Raw genomic sequence first — 22,267 nt, forward strand, 5'->3', positions numbered from 1 at the left:
CTTCCTTCCACCCATCCTGCCCTCTTCCACACCCCCTTCCCATCCTGCCCCTTCCGTCCCTCTCCCTACGCCTTCCACTTACCTTGCTCGCCTCTTCTGTTAAGTATGCAAGTAGGTTCACTTGAGACAAAGATACAAAATTCCTGCCTGCAACGTAGGCTGGAAAATCTGCCCATTTGTTTCCACCTTCGCCGGGGATCGATCCCCGGTCTTCTGTTGAGTATGGTTTAACTCGACCTCTAAACTAATTTGTTGTTGTTGTTATAGATTCAGCTACTCGGAACAAGTTCCAAGTAGCACGGGCTATGGTGAGCCCGTAGCTTACCTGGGACAGGACGGGGGGCAAGTAGCACGGGCTATGGTGAGCCCGTAGGGGACTTACCTGGCACAGGAGTGGTGTTCATGGACCGGCGAAGTGGGTTGGCGAGCTCTCAGAGGAACCTTTGCTAATCAGTTGGTCCTCGTGGTATCGACTTCATTTTCTCTCTGGTTGCTTCCTCTCGTGGCAAGTAGTCAGCCACTTGGGGTAATAGAGCTCCCTTAAATCTGTATTCTCTTGAGCGCAGGCGGGAGAGATACATAATAATTTACACGTGGAAAATATTAGAGGGGCTGGGCTCAAACCTACACAAGGAAATAACATCACCTGAGACCAGGAGGCATGGCAGGATGTGCAGAATACCCCCGTTGAAGAGCAGAGGTGCCACAGGTACTCTGAGAGAGAACTATGTTGTATACCGAGAGAGAACTCTATGAACATCAGAGGCCCGAGACTGTTCAATACGCTTCCACTACACATAAGGGGCATAACTGGCCGGCCCCTCACAGTGTTCAAGAGAGAACTTGATAAACACCTCCAAAGGATACCTACCAGGCTGTGATTCAAACGTCAGACTGTGAGCAGTAGAGTTCTACAGCCTGGTTGACCGGACCACCAACCAGGGGGCCAGGTCAGAGACCGGGCCGCGGAGATGTTGATCCTCAGAATCATCGCAAGGTAAGGTAGGTGTGAGGGTGGAGGGGGGAGGGAGGGGGGGCAACGCTGGGACTTACCCAGGGGGACGTCCCTGGGGAGCAGCGCGCCCCTCAGGTGTTATCGACGCGCTCTAGGGAGACGGAGGAGAGGGAGAGGTTGTTTTGATTACAACCATAACACTGTTAAGTATTCCTTACTGTATAATCATCAGAGTACTGTATAAACATCAGAGGTCCGCGGTTGTTCAACGTCCTCCCAGCAAGCATAAGAAATATTGCCGGAACAACCGTGGACATTTTCAAGAGGAAACTAGATTTATTCCTCCAAGGAGTGCCGGACCAACCGGGCTGTGGTGGGTATGTGGGCCTGCGGGCCGCTCCAAGCAACAGCCTGGTGGACCAAACTCTCACAAGTCAAGCCTGGCCTCGGGCCGGGCTTGGGGAGTAGAAGAACTCCCAGAACCCCATCAACCAGGTAACCAGGTATCCTTACAACGCTGCCGCCGGTGTAACGTTAGTCGCCTTGCTTAACGTCAGTCGCCTTGCTTCACGTCAGTCGCCTTGCTTAACGTCAGTCGCCTTGCTTAACGTCAGTCGCCTTGCTTCACGTCAGTCGCCTTGCTTCACGTCAGTCGCCTTGCTTCACGTCAGTCGCCTTGCTTCACGTCAGTCGCCTTGCTTAACGTCAGTCGCCTTGCTTAACGTCAGTCGCCTTGCTTCACGTCAGTCGCCTTGCTTCACGTCAGTCGCCTTGCTTCACGTCAGTCGCCTTGCTTCACGTCAGTCGCCTTGCTTCACGTCAGTCGCCTTGCTTAACGTCAGTCGCCTTGCTTAACGTCAGTCGCCTTGCTTAACGTTAGTCGTGGTTCATAACCTCACTCCACAACCCTTAGTCTCTCCTACCTACCCTTCCTGCCCGCCGCCAGCCTCGACCTAACCTTTCTAAGAGGCTTTCTTTCTCCCCCTTGTCTCCGCGCCATTCTTTACCTGCCTGCACCACCAGCTTATTCCTCTGGTCCTGGGCCACCACCCGCACCTGACCTCCGCACACTACCCGCGGCTGGTGTCCTCCCTTAACCCTTCAGCCGCATTCCTAACTCCCAAACTCACTCCTCGCCTCACCACTCATTCCTGTTCCACCAACCTTACCTACCTTCCTTGTGGAACAGCTACAAGGTAGGGAGGAAGGGAATGTATGAGTAATCACTCGGATGTTCCCCCCGAGAGGAACAACTTCTAATTCGACTCTCCCACAACCTCTCATTCCTCTCCCAATACTTCTCATTCCTCTCCCACAACCTCTCGTAGCTCCCTTCCCTCGTCCGCCCCCCCCACCTTCCTACCTTTCCAACTGATCAAGAAACCAAAATTGTGTAAATTTGAGCGTCCAATAAATCATCTCTGTCATCGGCAAACACCAGAACGCGATTTTTATGTATTCGTCGAAATAGGACACCGTAAAGTTTATATTTAAATGCCAGTAATTGACACTTTTAGCGAGATGTGTTTGTGTTTAAAGTGGACGGGGCTGGATGGGGGGGGGGGAGAGAGAGGTTGTTAATTTGTTGAGTGCGGTGCCTGGAGTGGCGGGATGGTTTGAAGTGCGTCGGGTTTGGCGGGTTGAGTGCGTGTAGGTCGAGGGAGTAGAGTGCGTGGGGGGGTTTCTGCATATACAGTGCGTATGAACTGGAATTAGTTGAGATTGTGTGGTTGGGTTGGTGTGTGTGTGTGTGTGTGTGTGTGTGTGTGTGTGTGTGTGTGTGTGTGTGTGTGTGTGTGTGTGTGTGTGTGTGTGTGTGAGGTGTGTGTGAGGTGTGTACAAGATCATTGCGTGTGGGGGGGAGGGAGCAAGACGGCCGTTTGTTGGGAGGGGGGGGAGTTGGGGGGGTTGGTTGTTAAACAAGCTGTGTTTTAAGCAACAACTGGAGAAAGAATGCTCCTCAGTACTCGTGTTTGATATATTTTGTTATCTTAAGTGCATGTTTGATCCATGAAAACAGCAACAAGCAGTAGCAGCAGCAGCCGCCAGTACCTGCTTAATGGGGTTCTGGGAGTTCTTCTACTCAGGAGCAGCAGCATCCAGCAGGATAACAGTTACCAGTTCGGAGAGATATCGTGAGTGGGCCCAGCACTGTGGGTTAAGTCTATACTCTCTTGAAGAAATAAGTGCGATAGGCCGCTGGCAGCAGCAGCAGCAGCTTAGACAGGATTAGCTGTCTAAATCATTCAAATCCAAAAAAAGGTTATTGAGGTTGACCAGACCACACACTAGAAATTGAAGGGGTGACGACGTTTCGGTCCGTCCTGGACCGTTCTAAAGTCGATGCTTATTGAGTTTATTGAGGTGTAAATACACACACAAAGGGATGAGGTAGCTCAAACTATATTCTCACCCCGTTCAGTACAACGTGTTCATATATAGACACACACATTACAAACAATAATCATATTACCGAACATTGTGAGTGATAAACATATACATTAACTATTAACTAGAGTGATTAACTTTTGTAAATTCTTCATTTTCCTTTAGAATAGGTAACTGAACGGCTCAAAAAGAAATGGATGTTTGTTCCTTGTTTGGCTTGACCTCGCCTCCTTCACCGCCCCCTACATCCATTCCGTCTACTTCTCTTTCGAGAAGGGGGAGTGGGTGGGTGGGGGGGGATAAGGGGGAGTCGGTGGGTGGGGGATTAGGGGGAGTGGGTGGGTGGGGGAGGCAGCTTAATCCTGGCGTCGCTGTACCTGTAAGTTACCCTCCTGCCTGTGTTTACCACGGGAGACATCTCCCGTCACGCAGGGTGCAGTCGCACCTCCACAGATCTCCAGTATCAGCTCTTGATACTGGTAATGGCTCAAAAGGGCCACCACCACTTACGGGATATTCATGCCCGTGCCACCTTTGGGGTGGCTTAATCTTTATCAATCAAGGAGTGTAAAAGGGGAGTGTAAAAATTCCTAGAACCTTACCCAGGTACAATCCAGGTACAGCCTTATTGATCAGGAATGCTTTGAAGGTGTTTATCAGGTCTTAACTCCCGATGTATTTTCCTCTTATCGATTTACTACATCCATTTCTCTCTAACACACACACACACACACACACACACACACACACACACACACACACACACACACACACACACACACACACACACACACACACTCACCTGATATCACACCAAACCTGTCTCCTGAAGCCCACATAAAAAGAATTACGTCTGCGGCATATGCGAGGTTGGCTAACATCAGAACAGCTTTCAGGAACCTGTATAAAGAATCATTCAGAATCTTGTATACCACATATGTAAGACCAATCCTGGAGTATGCGGCACCCAGCATGGAGCCCGTACCTTGTCAAGCACAAGACGAAGCTGGAAAAAGTTCAGAGGTATGCCACTAGACTAGTCCCAGAACTAAGAGGCATGAGTTACGAGCTAAGGCTGCGGGAAATTACGACACTGGAAGACAGAAGAGTAAGAGACATGATCACTACCTATAAAATCTTCAGGGAAATCGACAAGGTAGACAAGGATAAACTATTCAACACTGGTGGAACACGAACAAGGGGACACAGGTGGAAACTGAGTACCCACATGAGCCACAGGGACGTTAGAAATTAATTTTTCAGTATCAGAGTAGTTAACAGATAGAATGTTACGTAAATCAAATGGGTGAAACCTAATTGGCCAAGAACAAGGCCAATACGGTCCCCTTGGCGAATTGGTAAGTTACTGCATTAGGGAGTGGCGTGGTGGAGGCTGACTCCATACACAGTTTTAAATATAGATATGATAGAGCCCAGTAGGCTCAGGAACCTGTACACCAGTTGATTGACGGTTGAGAGGCGAGACCAAAGAGCCAAAGCTTAACCCCCGCAAGCACAAATAGGTAAGTACACACATACTGTGTGTGTGTGTGTGTGTGTGTGTGTGTGTGTGTGTGTGTGTGTGTGTGTGTGCGCGTGCGTGCGCGCGCGTTGGGGGGCCTGGGGGGTCAGACCACGAGGTAGGAGGGGAGGGAGGGAGGGGTCATTGGAGGCGTCACGTGAAGGAGGAAGAGGAACAGTGTGGAGAGGTGGGAGAAGGGTCGAGAGGGAAGGAAGGAGACGAAGTGTTTAAGGAAAAAGGAGAGTGGATAGCTACCAAGGAAAGGGGTGGAGAGGGAAAATGGCTACCTTCCAGAGGAAAAGGAGTTGGGTAAGGTAGCGGGGGAAGAGGGGGACAGCTGGCTTGTAGAGAGAGAGGGAGAGGAAGAGGGAGGAACAGCTAGTTAGTAAAGGTAGAGGAGGACTTTGGCGGCTTAAGAGGACACAGGTCATCTTACTAGCGGAAGAGAGAGGGGAAGAGAGAGGGGTGTGACTATGTAGCAGGTTGAACAGACATTAGCTAGTGAACAGGAGAGAGGAGAAGGAACTAGTTGGCCGGGGAATGTAGGGGGCGGCTTGCTAGTTGCGAAAATAGAGGATCGGCGGCCAACTAGCAGAATGAATGTGCCAAGCTTAGAAGCTTGCCACCTAGGGTGGGGCTAGGTAGCTATAGCTAGGTATGAGGTTGAGGAAGAGTAGCTATAGCTAGCAGGGTGAGGAAACGTGGAGTGAAGCTAGCAAAGGGAGGTGACGGGGGAGGGGGCTGCATGCTAGGGGGAGGGAGGGACGGAGGTGGTTGTGCTACTGTATTGATTCTTCAGAGTGGGGGGGGGGTGTTGGGAGTGGGGGGGTGTGGGGTGGGAGGAGCGGTCTGGGTTGGCGAGGTTTAATGAATGCTCGGCTTTGCACCCCCCCCCCTCCCCACCCCATATGCCGCCGGCTTTTTGGCACTGTGTGGGGGTGGTATGAATAATGGGGGGGGGGAAGTAGGGGGGTGGTGGTATGAATAATGGGGGGGAGGAAGTAGGGGGGTGGTGGTATGAATAATGGGGGGGAGGAAGTAGGGGGGGGGTGGTGGTCATGGGGGGGGGGGGGAATGGTGGCAAGAAAATCTACCGTCCAGGGCAAGTGGGTTGGGCAAGGGAAGGGAACAATCAGGGGGAAAGCGCCAAGCTATTACGGCTATATAAACCCTTTGAAGGGATCAGGATTAACTTACGGGCTATTCATGCTCGTGCCACCTTTTGGGTGGCTTAATCTTCATCAATCAATCAATCATCAGGATCTGGGAAGTGGGGGGAGGGATATAATCTCTTAGTTCATATTTAAATCGGGTTTTCTTCAAGTTTTTCTTCTACTTCTTTCTGCGCATGACGTAGTTTGCTTGTTTATTTCATTTGTTTACTCGTTACTCGTACAGTTTTTATTTACGTTCGTTGTTTATTTTCTCTATTTTTATCATTGACTTGTATATTATTTTTGGATCCAGAGGATTTTGTGTATTGTAATTATTTTAATGAACTATTGTCCAGGTGAAGTAACTACGTATGGATAATGTGTAATATTAATGGTATAAATTAAAAGCGTGCCGCTTTTATGATAATAGTAACAATAACAGATATAATAGAAACTACTATTTCAGTCGTGACCATATATTGAGGAGAGATGTATTGTTAGATCATCTTTTGTCACAAGTGGACACGTCTAAATAATGCTCCATGTTACACTGTCACCAGTGGACACGTCTAAATAATGCTCCAGGCTACACTGTCACCAGTGGACACGTCTAAATAATACTCCAGGCTACACTGTCATCAGTGGAGACGTCTAAATAATGCTCCAGGTTACACTGTCACCAGTGGACACGTCTAAATAATACTCCAGGTTACACTGTCACCAGTGGACACGTCTAAATAATGCTCCAGGTTACACTGTCACCAGTGGACACGTCTAAATAATACTCCAGGTTACACTGTCACCAGTGGACACGTCTAAATAATGCTCCAGGTTACACTGTCACCAGTGGACACGTCTAAATAATACTCCAGGTTACACTGTCACCAGTGGACACGTCTAAATAATGCTCCAGGTTACACTGTCACCAGTGGACACGTCTAAATAATGATCCAGGTTACACTGTCACCAGTGGACACGTCTAAATAATACTCCAGGCTACACTGTCACTAGTGGACACGTCTAAATAATACTCCAGGCTACACTGTCATCAGTGGAGACGTCTAAATAATGCTCCAAGTTACACTGTCACCAGTGGACACGTTTAAATAATGCTCCAGGTTACACTGTCACCAGTGGACACGTCTAAATAATGCTCCAGGTTACACTGTCACCAGTGGACACGTCTAAATAATACTCCAGGTTACACTGTCACCAGTGGACACGTCTAAATAATACTCCTGGTTACACTGTCACCAGTGGACACGTCTAAATAATACTCCTGGTTACACTGTCACTAGTGGACACGTCTAAATAATACTCCAGGTTACACTGTCACTAGTGTAAATAGCTGGATAGCGCCTCTAAGTCACACAATAGACGCGAATTTATACGCGTACTTCATGGAGCCGAGTGGAGCTTTGAGGGGAAAGCTTTGGACAAACTTTGAAAAGAATTTCAACGTTTGCAGAGGGAGGACTTACGACTGAGTAAAAGGATTACCCAGAAGACAGACACAAGGAGACGACCCACACTTAGGAGGTCGTGAACAGATGAGGAAAAGCACGGTGAACATTTCCACCGACTCCGGGGAAATTGAGGTAAGGAGGAAGCCCTAAGCCATTACGACACTTGAAAGAGATTCGAGGAAAAGGATTTAGGATAGGACGGAGGAAAGGAATGGTGCCCAGCCACTTGGGGGCGGTCGGGGGATTGACCGCCGACCTGCAAGATGCGACAGCGTCGCTTAACCTGTGGGTTGAGATGGTAAACACACTTGCAGGGCTTGCAAATGAAGAAAGTAAGGCGATAACAGAGAACCACATGGAACAACTTGGAGAATTGGCACGATGTTGCCCATGCTATCTTATCTTGAGGTTATCTTAAGATGATTTCGGGGCTTTAGTGTCCCCGCGGCCCGGTCCTCGACCAGGTCTCCAGCCCCAGGAAGCATCCCGTGACAGCTGACTTAACACCCAGGTTCCTATTTTACTGCTAGGTAACAGGGGCATAGGGTGAAAGAAACTCTGCCCCATTGTTTCTCGCCAGCGCCTGGGATCGAACCCAGGACCACAGGATCACAAGTCCAGCGTGCTGTCCGCTCGGCCGACCGGCTCCCTATGCTAGTAACCCATGAGCAAAACATAATGGTTGAGAAAGGATAAACAAATCCAACGTTATTCTAAGCAGTTGTGTTAGGAAACGTAAGGCGTTGCTAGCTACCTGTTGTTGATTCCGGGGATCACCGTCTCTGCGGCCCGATCTCTGGCTCGAACCTCCTGGTTGGTGTTGTGGTCAACCAGACTGTTGAATGAAATTGCTCGCAGCCTGACGTATGAAGCATAGCTAGCTCAATTTAGGACCGCAGGATAGTTAATTAACTAGGACCAACTGATTGATCTCGATCATGGTTGTAATTTGCTTTAAAGCTGTGGTCAGATGTCGTGGCCCTCCCTGGCTCTCTGTGTTAACACGTCAGTGCTGCCACATACCACGGGTTGTTGTGCTGAGTGTGGGGCAAGGTATGGTCGTTGTGGCAAGTGTGGTGCAAGGTATCGTCGTTGTGGCAAGTGTGGTGCAAGGTATCGTCGTTGTGGCAAGTGTGGTGCAAGGTATCGTCGTTGTGGCAAGTGTGGTGCAAGGTATCGTCGTTGTGGCAAGTGTGGTGCAAGGTATCGTCGTTGTGGCAAGTGTGGTGAAAGTTATCGTCGTTGTGGCAAGTGTGGTGAAAGTTATCGTCGGGAAAGCCCGATAATGCAGTGATGGTATAATGGTTATCTTGAAATTATCTTGAGATGATTTCGGGGCTTTTCAGTGTCCCCGCGGCCCGGTCCTCGACCTGGCCTCCACTCCCAGGAAGCAGCCCGTGACAGCTGACTAACACCCAGGTACCTATTTTACTGCTAGGTAACAGGGGCATAGGGTGAAAGAAACTCTGCCCATTGTTTCTTGCCGGCGTCTGGGATCGAACCCAGGACCACAGGATTACAAGTCCAGCGTGCTGTCCGCTCGGCCGACCGGCTCCCCTAAGGGGGGGACGAGCGCCGGAAGACACAAAGTGTGTGTGTGTGGGACTCCATGATCCGGTGGTTAGTGGAGCTCTGTGGCAGAATTCTCGGCATTGTAAACAAACATTCCTGCTCTCCCGGGTGCTGGAGTTGATGACATTACCAACTTCTCCAGACGGACGAGACTTGAGGAATTGTGGGACAAGTTCAGAGGGATGATTTTGCGCCGGAAAACTGAAATGAAGTAATTTTGATTTCAGGATTCCCTCTCCTGTAATGCGACTGAAATAGTGATTCGTCAAAGCTTTCAGTTTTAGTAATTGCTCAGTCTCTTTGTTTGCTCTATGTATTATAATCTGTGTCGCTTATGCATTGTAGAGGGTCTCAATTTAAATGAAACTGGAGATATATAAACAAATCCACAAGGGCCGTGACGAGGATTCGAACCTGCGGCTCAGAGCATCCCAGACGCTGCCTTAATCGACTGAGCTACAACATGCATGCTCTAGGACGTAGGTTCGAATCCTCGTCACGGCCCTTGTGGATGTGTTCATTTGATGCATCACGCAATTGTGATTTTTGTATGTAATGGATATATATAATATAATATATATATATATATATATATATATATATATATATATATATATATATATATATATATATATATATATATAATTTTATTACTAACCCCCATCATATAGGCATATATATACAGCCAGCTAACGATCTGCCCAAGTTCGGAGCGTTTGACGTCATAGCTTCGCGAATTTGTCCTGGGCGCCAACGTTCAGAATACAAGCGCGAATTAGGCTGTGCGTGATTATCCACACGTGCGCGAGAGCCGGGTAGTGAAGTGTTGCTGTTTGGTGCTTGTATTAACCGTGGAGAGTTGCTGTTGTTGTTGTTTTAGATTCAGCTACTCGGAACAAAAGTTCCAAGTAGCACGGGCTATGGTGAGCCCGTAGTGGACATACCTGGCACAGGAGCGGGGCTGTGCGAGGCAACCTGTTGTTGTTGTTTTAGATTTAGCTACTCAGAACGAAGTGTCCATGTAGCACGGGCTAAGGTGAGCCCGTAAACCGAGGCAACCTCATACTTATCGGTTATATATCCGGTTGCCAAAGCAAACTTACATACACCTCACTTCTGCCTCTGAAAATGTTGACAGGTTCAGCAAAACACAACTCTTAGCGTCAGGTCCTTAAAAAAAAGAGCATTTTTAGAATGAAGAAAGAAACGTTGAAGGTAGACCCGTCAGGGCAGGTCACCTGACCCCTCAAGAACATAAGAATAAAGGCCTATTGACCTATATACAAGTAAAGAAAGGGGAATGAAAGTTACGGATAAAAAGGGGACGAAAAGGGGGTTAAATGGCTGCTGTATTGTATTGACGTGCTATATTGAAGCTTATATGGGGATCTAATTTGTACATGCCAGGGCTCACATTAAGGCTGTTTTTACAGTGTTTGATCAGAGCGGACACAATCACATTTCATTGAACGAAATCCTTACTTTTAACAATACATTTCACTCCACTGAAGTCGATAGAATGATCACATAAACTGGAGTTTAAATACAATGCACTGAAGTGCTGGGCTGTACGAATAGCATATGAAGGTTGCTTTAAACGTGAAGAAAGAGATTTACCAGTCTGGCCGATGTAAACACAAATGGGGTGAGAATAGCTTGAGCTACCTCATCCCTTTGTGTGTATTTTACCTCAATAAACTTATTTCAATTTCAATTCAATTCATGTAAACACATGCACACTCATTGCAAGGAATGGAGTAAGGAGTAATTAAGGAGTGAAATGGAGTAAGTCAGCAAGTCTAAGCCAGAAATAAAAAGCTCGTTGGTATTACCATATTTTGATAGACTATAGTAAAACTTAACCCCCAGCCCTGAAAAAACTTAATATTAGCCCAGTGTTCAAGAATTATAATACAGTTAAGTCCATGTTAATTAAGAACTCGTCCTCGTCTGAAGTAGGTTGTGTGTACTCCAGTTTCGAAGCCCACCATGGAACACGATGAACCACCTCCGCTAATTGTCTCGCGAATATTTTTGACCCCTCCAAAAAAATGCAGGTTCATATATTTTTGTACTTTCTAGCTCCTTCAAGACATCAGTAAAGACTGCGCTTTAATCCGGTTATGAAAGTTTTTGATCCACCTATATGAGCTTTTGATCCGGCTATGAAGATATTTTCTCACCGGTAGTGGAGGTAATTAATCTGGGTATAAAAACATATTTGCCGCTCCTGTAAAAGTTTTGCTTAGACAAAGTTGATTCGGTTATATACAATTATATGATCCTGTCATATACAGTCATATATGATCCGGATATATTTCTCGTGGGAGGCGTCCAAGAAGCGAAAGCGGGGACTGGGAGAAATAAAGGAGGTCAGCAAACCCCCCTTAAGTAATATCTTGGGAAACCTGATGTCCAACCACTTGGGCTGGACGGTAGAGCGACGGTCTTGCTTCATGCAGGTCGGCGTTCAATCCCCGACCGTCCAAGTGGTTGGGCACCATTCCTTACCCTCGTCCCATCCCAAATCTTTATCCTGATCCCTTTCCAGTGCTATATAGTCGTCATGGCTTGGCGCTTTCCCGACAATTCCCTTCCCTTGGGGAAACCTGATTATCAATAGTAAGGTGAGAGGGGAAGGGGGGGGGGTCGTTGGGGGGGATTGTAGGGGAGGGAGGAGACTAGGGTTGTTACACACACTACCTCCCAACTATCTGGTGGGAGGTAGTGTGTTATTTACAAGACATGTAAATAACAGGTGTTTTTCTTCTCCCCTCAGGTAAGCAAGAAACCAAAGATGCAGCATCCAAGGCCCTTTCTTCTGGCCAGAATGGTGTTCAAGATGCCGTGAGGCTGCGCTGTGGAGGTGGTGATGGTTTGTAGCCCCTGCTGGGTTTCACCCCTGGGACCTCTGGGGAATCTCGCCCCCTTCCTCGTGGACCTCTGGGGTCTCGCCTCCCGGGGCCCCCTGACAATGGGGCGTGCTTGCAGCAAGCCCTCGGGGAACGTCGGCCATCAGCGCCAGCCGCGATGCGACAGGTTTTGTTGGTCGGTAAAGGCTCTTGTTGGGAGGTCACGAAGCAGACAGGAAAAAATAACTGTTGGTATATTGTGTTAGTCTATGCTCACACCTTAATGGGCTTGGTGAGTCGAGCTTTAGCCACTGAGCCCAACCATACTAGCTGTCGCTTATCTAAACCATTGACTTTTGGAAGTATCTTGTTCCTGTTGTATCTGCGATTTTCAAACTAGTGTATTATCTCCTGTTGATAATAGATTATAAATAAAAGGTAATAGGATATCTCTAGTTCCGTTTGTTCACCACATTTAGGGCAACAAAAGTCTTTCTAACATCCCTTCATATTCCCTTGTTCTATCCTACCTTATACTGAACATATCCCCTTAGTCTATCCTGCCATATCTGATTATATCAGATTCTTGTATTGCGTTATAATGTCCCTTTGATTACTTCTCTCTCCGAAATGTGGGGCGAATCCGCTACCTTTTTTTGTAATTAATATATTTAGGTACATAGGCATTTATGCATCTGCTCTAGACCATTTTTTACGGAGAAGATTTGGCAGGCTTGGCGTGACGGGAAGCTCTCTGCTTGAGTGTGGTGTGACGAGGGCGGTCAGCTAGAGGCTAGTACTAACAGCTAGTAGCTGTTGTGTATAAGGCCCTTCTCTCGATTTACTACTCCGTAAAACAAAATAAAACAAACTTTTGTATCTAACCAGAAACTCAACCAACTCACCAGTGGTCAGTGTATAGAAAACGTTAGTTATTCGGTGACTTAATGTTAGGTGGTGAGGTTTGGTTTACTCCCTCACCGTCAGCGCGCGCGCGCACACACACACACACACACACACACACACACACACACACTCACACACTCACACACTCACACACTCACACACTCACACACTCACACACTCACACACTCACACACTCACACACTCACACACACACTCACACACTCACACACTCACACACTCACACACTCACACACTCACACACTCACACACACACACACTCTCACACTCTCACACTCTCACACTCTCACACTCTCACACTCTCACACTCTCACACTCTCACACTCTCACACTCTCACACTCTCACACTCTCACACTCTCACACACTCACACACTCACACACTCACACTCTCACACTCTCACACTCTCACACTCTCACACTCTCACACTCTCACACACTCACACACTCACACACTCACACACTCACACACTCACACACTCACACACTCACTCACTCACTCACTCACTCTCACACTCTCTCTCTCTCTCTCTCTCTCTCTCTCTCTCTCTCTCTCTCTCTCTCTCTCTCTCTCTCTCTCTCTCTCTCTCTCTCTCTCTCTCTCTCTCTCTCTCTGTGTTCCCGGAACTGAGAGGATTGAGCTACGAGGAAAGGCTAAAGGAGCTGAACCTCACATCCCTGGAAAACAGACGAGTAAGGGGAGACATGATAACCACCTACAAAATTCTCAGGGGAATTGACAGGGTGGACAAAGACAAACTCTTCAGCACGGGTGGGACACGAACAAGGGGACACAGGTGGAAACTTAGTACCCAGATGAGCCACAGAGACGTTAGAAAGAATTTTTTCAGTGTCAGAGTAGTTAATAAATGGAATGCACTAGGAAGTGATGTGGTGGAGGCTGACTCCATACACAGTTTCAAATGTAGGTATGATAGAGCCCAGTAGGCTCAGGAATCTGTACACCAGTTGATTGACAGTTGAGAGGCGGGACCAAAGAGCCAAAGCTCAACCCCCGCAAGCACAATTAGGTGAGTACAATTAGGTGAGTACACTCACACACTCACACACTCACTCACTCACTCACTCACTCACTCACTCACTCACTCACTGCCCCTTTTTCTCCTGCTCCTTTTCACACTGCCCATTTTTTCCCTGCCCCTTTTCTCCCTGCCCCTTTTCTCCCTGCCACTTTTCTCCCTGACCCCTCTATTCCTCCTGCCCCCTTTATTCCCCCCCCCTTGCCCCCTTCCCCAGATCTCCGTCACTCTCTCCCGTTACCCCTTTCTCCCCGTCAGTATGTCTACCTCCTTCACTTCTTACCCTGGCTCGCCTCATCAATATTAATACCCGTCGTTCCCTGGACTCCGGTGCAGCCGTTGCTTCTGCTGCCCCGAGCTGCTGCTGCTGCGTGGCCTAATTACAGGGGCCAAGTGCACAGCATGAATATTGAGACATTGCAGGAGGCGCCCTGTGTGTCGACGGCGTCGTGGTGGGGCCCGGCTGGCTCTGGGGGTGGGTTGTGGTGGGGCCCGGCTGGCTCTGGGGGTGGGTCGTGGTGGGGCCCGGCTGGCTCTGGGGGTGGGTTGTGGTGGGGCCCGGCTGGCTCTGGGGGTGGGTTGTGGTGGGGCCCGGCTGCCTCTGGGAGTGGGTTGATTGGGTTGTCAGTGGCCCGGCTGGCTCTCTAGTTGTTGGTTGTTGTGGTAAGTTGGATTAATATATAATTGTAATATTGATCTGGTTTTAAAGAGAGTAAAACTGCCTAGCCTAAAGATTTCGTGTTGTTCTTAGACGTGGAAGGAAAGCAACACGTCAAGGCTCTGGGAATAATGATGCGAGATGACCTAACGTTCACCGAGCACAATAAAGCGCATATGACATCAGCCAGGAAAATGATAGCATGGAATATGAGAAGCTTCAGATCCAGAAATGCCACTACAATGCTGTTACTTTTCAAATCACTTGTGCTGGGACAGTACAAGCCTTGAGGACCACTCGGTATTTACTTGGCCTTTCAAACCCCGAGAGATTGCTGTAATATAGGGAATATAGATAATATATAAGGCACGACATTTAGGTACTTTATCGACACGATAAAGTACCTGAACTATTGGGACGGTCTTAAGCTCTCAAAATATAGACCAGGAGACGAGAGAGAGAGAGAGAGAGAGAGGGAGAGAGAGAGAGAGAGAGAGAGAGAGAGAGAGAGAGAGAGAGAGAGAGAGAGAGAGAGAGAGAGAGAGAGAGAGAGGGAGAGAGGGAGAGAGGGAGAGAGGGAGGGAGGGAGGGAGGTAGGTAGGTGTTGCATAATATATACATGGAAGATGCTGGAAAGCCAGATCTCGAATTTGCACTGTACAATAACAGCATTCTGGAGCGAAAGATACGATAGGAAATGCTTATTAGAGCCAGTGAAGAACAGAGGTACCACATGTATAATCAGAGAACACTGTGAACATCATAGGTCAACTGTTATTCAATATCCTCCCAACAAACTTAACAAATATTGTCGGTACAAATGGTGTTCAATAGAAAATTGGACACTTTTCCCTGCAAGAAGTGTCGGATCAACCGGGTTGTAGTAGATATGTGGGCCTCTTGGAACAAGTTATCACAAGTCGAGTCTGGCCCCTGGCCCGGCATGGGGAGAACAACTCCCAGAACCAAATGCAGGCGTACTCCAGGTACATGATGCCAGTGGATTCGAACCTTAGTGGGGGTTCCCTTTCTTCTAGTTACCCTGTGGTAGGCCTCGTCCATCAGTGTCCTCGCGACCCGATCTCTAATTAGTCTTTCTGGTTGATAAATTAGGTAGTTGGTGCCAGCAGTAACCAGTCCAGCGTAGCCCCCCGCAGTCTGGTCAGATACCCCCTTTGGAGGTGTTTTATCATGCTCCCCTTTTGAACAAGTAAAGGTATGTTGGTAATTCCCCATAGGCTTTTATTTTAGGGGGGGAAGGTGTTAAAAATCCTGGGGGGATTGTTGATAGTATTGCCTCCTGATGTTCTTATTACGCAATAATAAGTTCTTATTACGCATCATGGAGAATGGTGTTGTAAGAAAATTATTTAAATTGTACAGATTTAATACCAGTTTCTCTAAAAAAAAAAAAAATACGTTTTAAGTAATGATCGATATCTGGTCTGCCTTACAGGGAATACAGTTGAGGAATTTTAAGCGATCTTACTTCAAGTGTTTGATTACATGTTTTCAGGCAGTGAAATTTCTCGGCGCATTTTCACTGGGAACTTTCCTTGTCACTCCTGCTTGCTTTTCCAGCATGTGCATTAGTGTTGCGTGAAGTTCTGCAGCCAAGGCTTTATGAACGTTAACAAAATATGCAGTTGGCACACTTTTCTTAGTTCTGTGCTGACCTCACACTGTTTACCTGGCGGTTGTGAGGTAAAGGGTAGTGAAGTCTTGCTATTTATGTCCCGGGGCCAGATTCACGAAGCAGTTACGCAAGTACTTACGAACCTGTACATTTTTTCTCAATCTTTGGCGGCTTTGTTTGCAATTATTAAACAGTTAATGAGCTCCGAAGCACCAGGAGGCTGTTTATAACAATAACAACAGTTGATTGGCAAGTTTTCATGCTTGTAAACTGTTTAATAAATGTAACCAAAGCCGTCTAAGATTGAGACAAGATGTACACGTTCGTAAGTACTTGCGTAAATGCTTTGTGAATCTGGCCCCTGCTTTCTAGCCATGTTTGCGTGTATTTTTTTTAAAGCTTTATTGACATTTGAAATCATATTGTTTTAGGTTTAACATTATGGATGGAGGTGGCTTCTACGAGTTCTTTTTTCAGTGCATTCCACTTTCTGACCATCCGCACAGGGAACGAGTATTGACTCAACATATCTTCGAATCATTTGCGCTTCCAGCTTCCACCTGTGTTCTGTTGTCCTTACTTGTTTCTCATTTTAAAGAGGCTGTCCTTGTTCATTTTGTTCCTCTCGGTATCTTGTACGCAGTGATCATGTTCCCTCTATTCCCTTTCTCCTCTAGTGTTGTAAGATTGAGCTCCCTTAACCTGTCAGCATTGTTTGATCTCTTTCTTGCCGTTCCTGAAGATGTAGACGGGTGCAAGTGAAGATCAGATCCAGTACCTGGTTGATACCTGGTTGATGGGGTTCTGGGAGTTCTTCTACTGCCCAAGCCCGGCCCGAGGCCAAGCTTGACTTGTGAGAGTTTGGTCCACCAGGCTGTTGCTTGGAGCGGCCCGCAGGCCCCACATACCCACCACAGCCCGGTTGGTCCGGCACTCCTTGAAGGAAACAATCTAGTTTCCTCTTGAAGATGTCCACATTTACATTACATTACTACGTTTTCTCGTGTCATCTTTTACTTGTATTAAGAAGTTTCATTCCATATCTTTCACTAACATTGCTCTCCACGTTTCTTCCCCACCATGGTGGGGAGGAGGGAAAGGGATTTCTCGATTCCAAAATTGATTGATTAAGATTAAGCCACGCAAAAGGTGGCACGGGCATGAATATCCCGTAAGTGGTGGCCCTTTGGAGCCATTACCAGTATCAAAAGCTGATACTGGAGATGTGTGGAGGCGCGACTGCACCCTGCGTGACGGGAGATGTCTCCCGTCCTCGATTCCCAATTAATCTCTGCGTGATATAGGTCCTGCGTGCGCGCGCGCGCATGCGGGTCATCCACCTCCCTTGCTCTCTCGCACTGTCACCGCTGCTGCCAACGCCGCCTCCATTGCCAGGCTGCTTGACTGCAGTTGTCACAATTACATGTTTTTCCACTTTTAATTAAAAGTCAAATGAAAGAGATCAAGGAAGTTATGGGTGGTGGGCGGCGGCACTACCCCTCCCCCCCCCCCCTTAGCTGGTCATGTGGATGGAGAGGGGGTTTGTCTGAGGGGGTCAGCAGCTGATGTCTCTCTCTCTCTCTCATTTTTTGTTCTCTCACTCTCTCTCTGTCATTGATGGTCATGTTGCTGTAGCAAGATAGGAACTCTTGTTCTACTTCAGCTCGACTGAAGCCTGACCTCCAGAAACATGCACTTTGAGTTAGCATTAGTCGACATTAGGAATATACTTTATTCCTTCCTAATTTTCCCCCCTCTCGTTCCCCACTTCCTCACCCCCCCCCCCATCACAAACGAACCCCCTCTCCCAGACTCCCTCCCCTCCCCTCTCCGTCCCGTCTCCCAACTCTATCCCCCATTCCCTAACTTTCTCTCGTCCACTTTTACTGTTCTCTTTTATGCCTTCCGTATTGTGTCGTATAATATATAGGAGCTGTCTGGTTATAAATAGAAGCTGCCTCGTATGGGCCAATAGGCCTTCTGCAGTTATCTTGAAATTGAAATTGAAATAAGTTTATTGATGTAAAATACACACAAAGGGATGAGGTAGCTCAAGCTATTCTCACCCCGTTCAGTACATCGTGTTAATACATACATAGACACACATCACAAACAATAAACATATTACCAAACATTCTGAGAGATAAACATATACATTTCCTCCTTCACAAGTAGTATGGTATCAGACGTACACACAAATACTTTTTATGACCTAGGTATACTGTATAGACAATTTGCAAGAGACATGCAGATAATTCAACAAAATATTACAGTCTTGGTGCAAAATTCTTATATCTCTCAAGAATATCATCAACCTTTCCGTTGTGACACATCCAGGCTATTTACTTTGTTCTTATGTTCTTATGTATATTATCGGCCAGCTGACTACAATACATTCTCCATATCTTTCGCGACTTGGTCAAAGCGTCTCTTGTAGCTTTATATTAACAAGTAATCGTTTTAGTGATCCTTCTTTAGCGGCGAATTTGATGTTTCTCCTTAACCCGGTAGTTGTGTTGAGGTGTTCGGGGATAGTCCTTGTGTTGTTTACCTTCCAGTCCGCATTTTACAAGCACTGTGATCACTTTGTGGTTGGCTGGTTCAGTAAATCACTGAACTACATGTTTAACAGATCTCTAACCCCTCTTTTTGGAGGACAGGACTCCTCTCCATTTTCTTCTCCAGAAGAAAATGTATATATGCTGGTTGGACCAAGTTGGACCAAACTCTCACAAGTCGAGCCTGGCCTCGGGCCGGGCTTGGAGAGAAGAAGAACTCTTAAGAACCCCATCAAGCAGGTATCATGGTGTTATTGCACACACAAGACGCGGACAAAAGGAATTACACATGAAATTTATTACAAAAGACATTCATAACCAACAGAACCCAAAGAGTAATAGTCAATAGAGTAAAATCCGAACACTCCACCTTGAAAAGCTCAGTCCCCCAGGGTACTGTGCTTGCTCCATTACCATTGCTGATCCACGTCTCGGGGATAGACAAGGACATAAACTATAGTACCGTATCATCCTTTGCAGATAACACCAGGATTTTTGAGAGAGTAGGCAATATAGAGGACACAGCAAACCTCCAAACTGATGTAAATCAAGTCTTTGAATGGCCCTCAGAAAATGACATGATGTTCGTCGAACATAAGTTCTAGCTACTCCACTACGTTAAAAACAGAAACCACAAATAAAACACCGTCAAATCACACTATAGTACAAAAAGCAGTGTAAAGAATCTGGTAGTAATCATGTCGGAAGACCTTACCTAAGAGGTGTAAAAGAAACACAATGCCATATGTCATAAGCATAACTAATATACACAGTATAAACATCAGACCTCCATGACTATCCAACATTTCAACAAATAAATAATAAAAATGTAGCTGAAACAGTGGAAACTTTCAAGAGTAAACTCTAGACGTGACTGTTCTAGTTACCAGATGAGCCAGGTTGTGATGGGTGGGGGACCTTCGGGTTACAAAGGCCAGTAACCTCACAGATCAGGCACCCGCCAGGAAGGCCTGGCCCCGGCTCACCTGCACGAGGTGAACTCTCGTTGTTGACCGGGAAATGAAGGGAAATACAAGATAAAGGATCATTGGTGTAGACGCTGGCTGTCTGTCGTTGTGTGGTGGTGGGGGCGGAGAGTGGTGTGTCATCGTTGTCTTCTGTGGGAAGGGGAACATGTGCATCTGTTATGAGGTCTCGTTTGTGTGTGGGGGGGGGGGTGGGAGTGCTGCAGGTGTTGATGGTGACATAGTGATAGCTAGCAGGTGTTCCCTTAGTAAAGGTCGATGCCAGTAACGGTGAGCTCACCTGGTTGACAGTGTGATGACATCTGTGTGATGACTCGGTGATAATGCCACAACAACTTCCACAAGGACCAATTGATTTCCTGAGCACCACATTCCTCCTTTTGGGCTGTTATCTGCCAGAGTATTCCACTGGTCTGTTGCTGAACACTGATAGCCAATCTTCCTATAACGTCCTTTGTGGGCAGTCAGATAGTTTTATGCACTCGTTAACAGTTCGGCGACTCTTGGTCTGCATCATCCGAGTTGTTAAAGCCCCGAAATGGGTTTGGGGACGGGGGGGGGGGGTTAGGAAGCTTTGCAATCTGCCAGGCTGTTTCATCTGGCCGTCCGCATCTAGGTTTTTCATTTGCGCGTCGGATGGGTTGGTACACCATGAAAGGCCTTTCTGTAAATCCTTGTGGAATATAGCCGGCTGTGGAGCAGGGTGTCGTTATCGTAATGGCCTCGCGTTAAACAAACTTCAGCATCTACGATATGCTACTGAAGTGTTGTCTCGACATTTCAGAGAATGTGTCGTGTATTTTCTCGAGGAAGTAGTTTGTACAAGCCGTCCTCCTGTTCACATAGTACTTTTTGTACCCGTGTGGGCCATCGCACATGTAAGCATTTACGTGAACATTGAAAAAAATAGCTGCAGTGAACATGACATACAATAGCTGTTGTGAGCATTAGATACAATAGCTGCAGTGAACATGACATACAATAGCTGCAGTGAGCATTAGATACAATAGCTGCAGTGAGCATGACATACAATAGCTGTAGTGAGCATGACATACAATAGCTGTAGTGAGCATTAGATACAATAGCTGCAGTGAGCATGACATACAATAGCTGTAGGGAGCATTAGATACAATAGCTGCAGTGAGCATGACATACAATAGCTGTAGGGAGCATTAGATACAATAGCTGTTGTGAGCATTACAGTGTATGCAATTATATACTGTGCGTTACTATACTAGTGCATGTGTAGATGCTACTTGAAAAAATTTCCAATGATGCATCAACTTTTCACCGGATCTATTCTGCATTTTCTACCGTACCTTTCGCTCCAGTATGTTATATGTTACTGTTCATATTTGGGATCTGGTCTTCCAATGTCTTCTATGTATCTATTACTGTATGTGATACCTCTCTTTGTCTCCTTTTTAGAGAATACATTTTGATAGCTTTAAAGACGGTTCCCATAGTTTAGGTGCTTTATCATGTCAGTGCGAGACGTAGATGGTCTCTGTATTCCCTCCTATTTCAGTAGCCTCTCCTGCTTTGAAAGGGGAAGTGAGCATTGAGCATTACCTGGAGATAGTAATCAAGACGGTACAGCAGTGACAGGTCACTGTACTAAATACACTGTAATTTACAATTTATGTGATTTACAATCAATGTAAATCACTGTAGGTACAGTTATTTAAAAAGTAGGAGCAGTGTAGTGGCATCTCTGGCTCTGAAGGTGCTCATAATCCATACTATCATTGTCCCGGCTGATGCTATAATTCGCTTTGTTGTACTCGGTGAACATCGTTATTACCAAATCCTTTTAAATGTTGTTTTCCCCTTGTTGTTGTTTCAGAGTTAGCTACTCGGGACGAAGTGTCCATGTAGCACGGGCTATGGTGAGCCCGTAAAGGATGTTTTCCCCTCTATGACGGGATGTATAGAGTGGTGATGGGTGCGGAGGGAGGCGATGGCCGGCGCGTCCGCCATCATGTATAGCGGGATTCTTATTATTAACATCTTTATTGACAAAATTAATTACAATTTTGCCTAATCTGAGGATTTTGATAGTCTTATTAAATTGAGGTTAATGCTAGTATTCACTGTCACGCAGGACAGAGGGTCATACATAAGACAATAGGTCTAAACTGTAGGCTGAAGCACATATATATCATGGTTTCAATCAATGTTTTAATGTGTGGATATGTGAAAACAACTTTCTATTGTGCACTGCCACACCGCTTGTCCTTTGTGTCTAAAAGGAAAGAACCGTGCCAGGGGGGGGGGGCCTGGTGGCTGGCTCCAGGTGCCAATTTGTCTCTGCCTAGACCGGGAATCGGACCTGGGCCACAGGATTACGAGTCCCGCGCGCTGTCTATTCAGCTACCAGACCCCCACCGCTCCTGCTACTGCCGTGTGTGGGAGGGGGGGTGTAACAGGCCCTTGTAAGTGTATATTGTAGTGTTATTGTGGTTCTAAACAAATGAAGACAAGCAGAGTTATGCGAGTGTGGCAGTATGCATGACAAGTGGATGTGAGTGGTCATGGGGTGCATGGGGGGGGGGGAG

The sequence above is a fragment of the Procambarus clarkii genome, chromosome 29 (assembly GCF_040958095.1).
Source record: "Procambarus clarkii isolate CNS0578487 chromosome 29, FALCON_Pclarkii_2.0, whole genome shotgun sequence".
Classification (NCBI taxonomy): domain Eukaryota; kingdom Metazoa; phylum Arthropoda; class Malacostraca; order Decapoda; family Cambaridae; genus Procambarus; species Procambarus clarkii.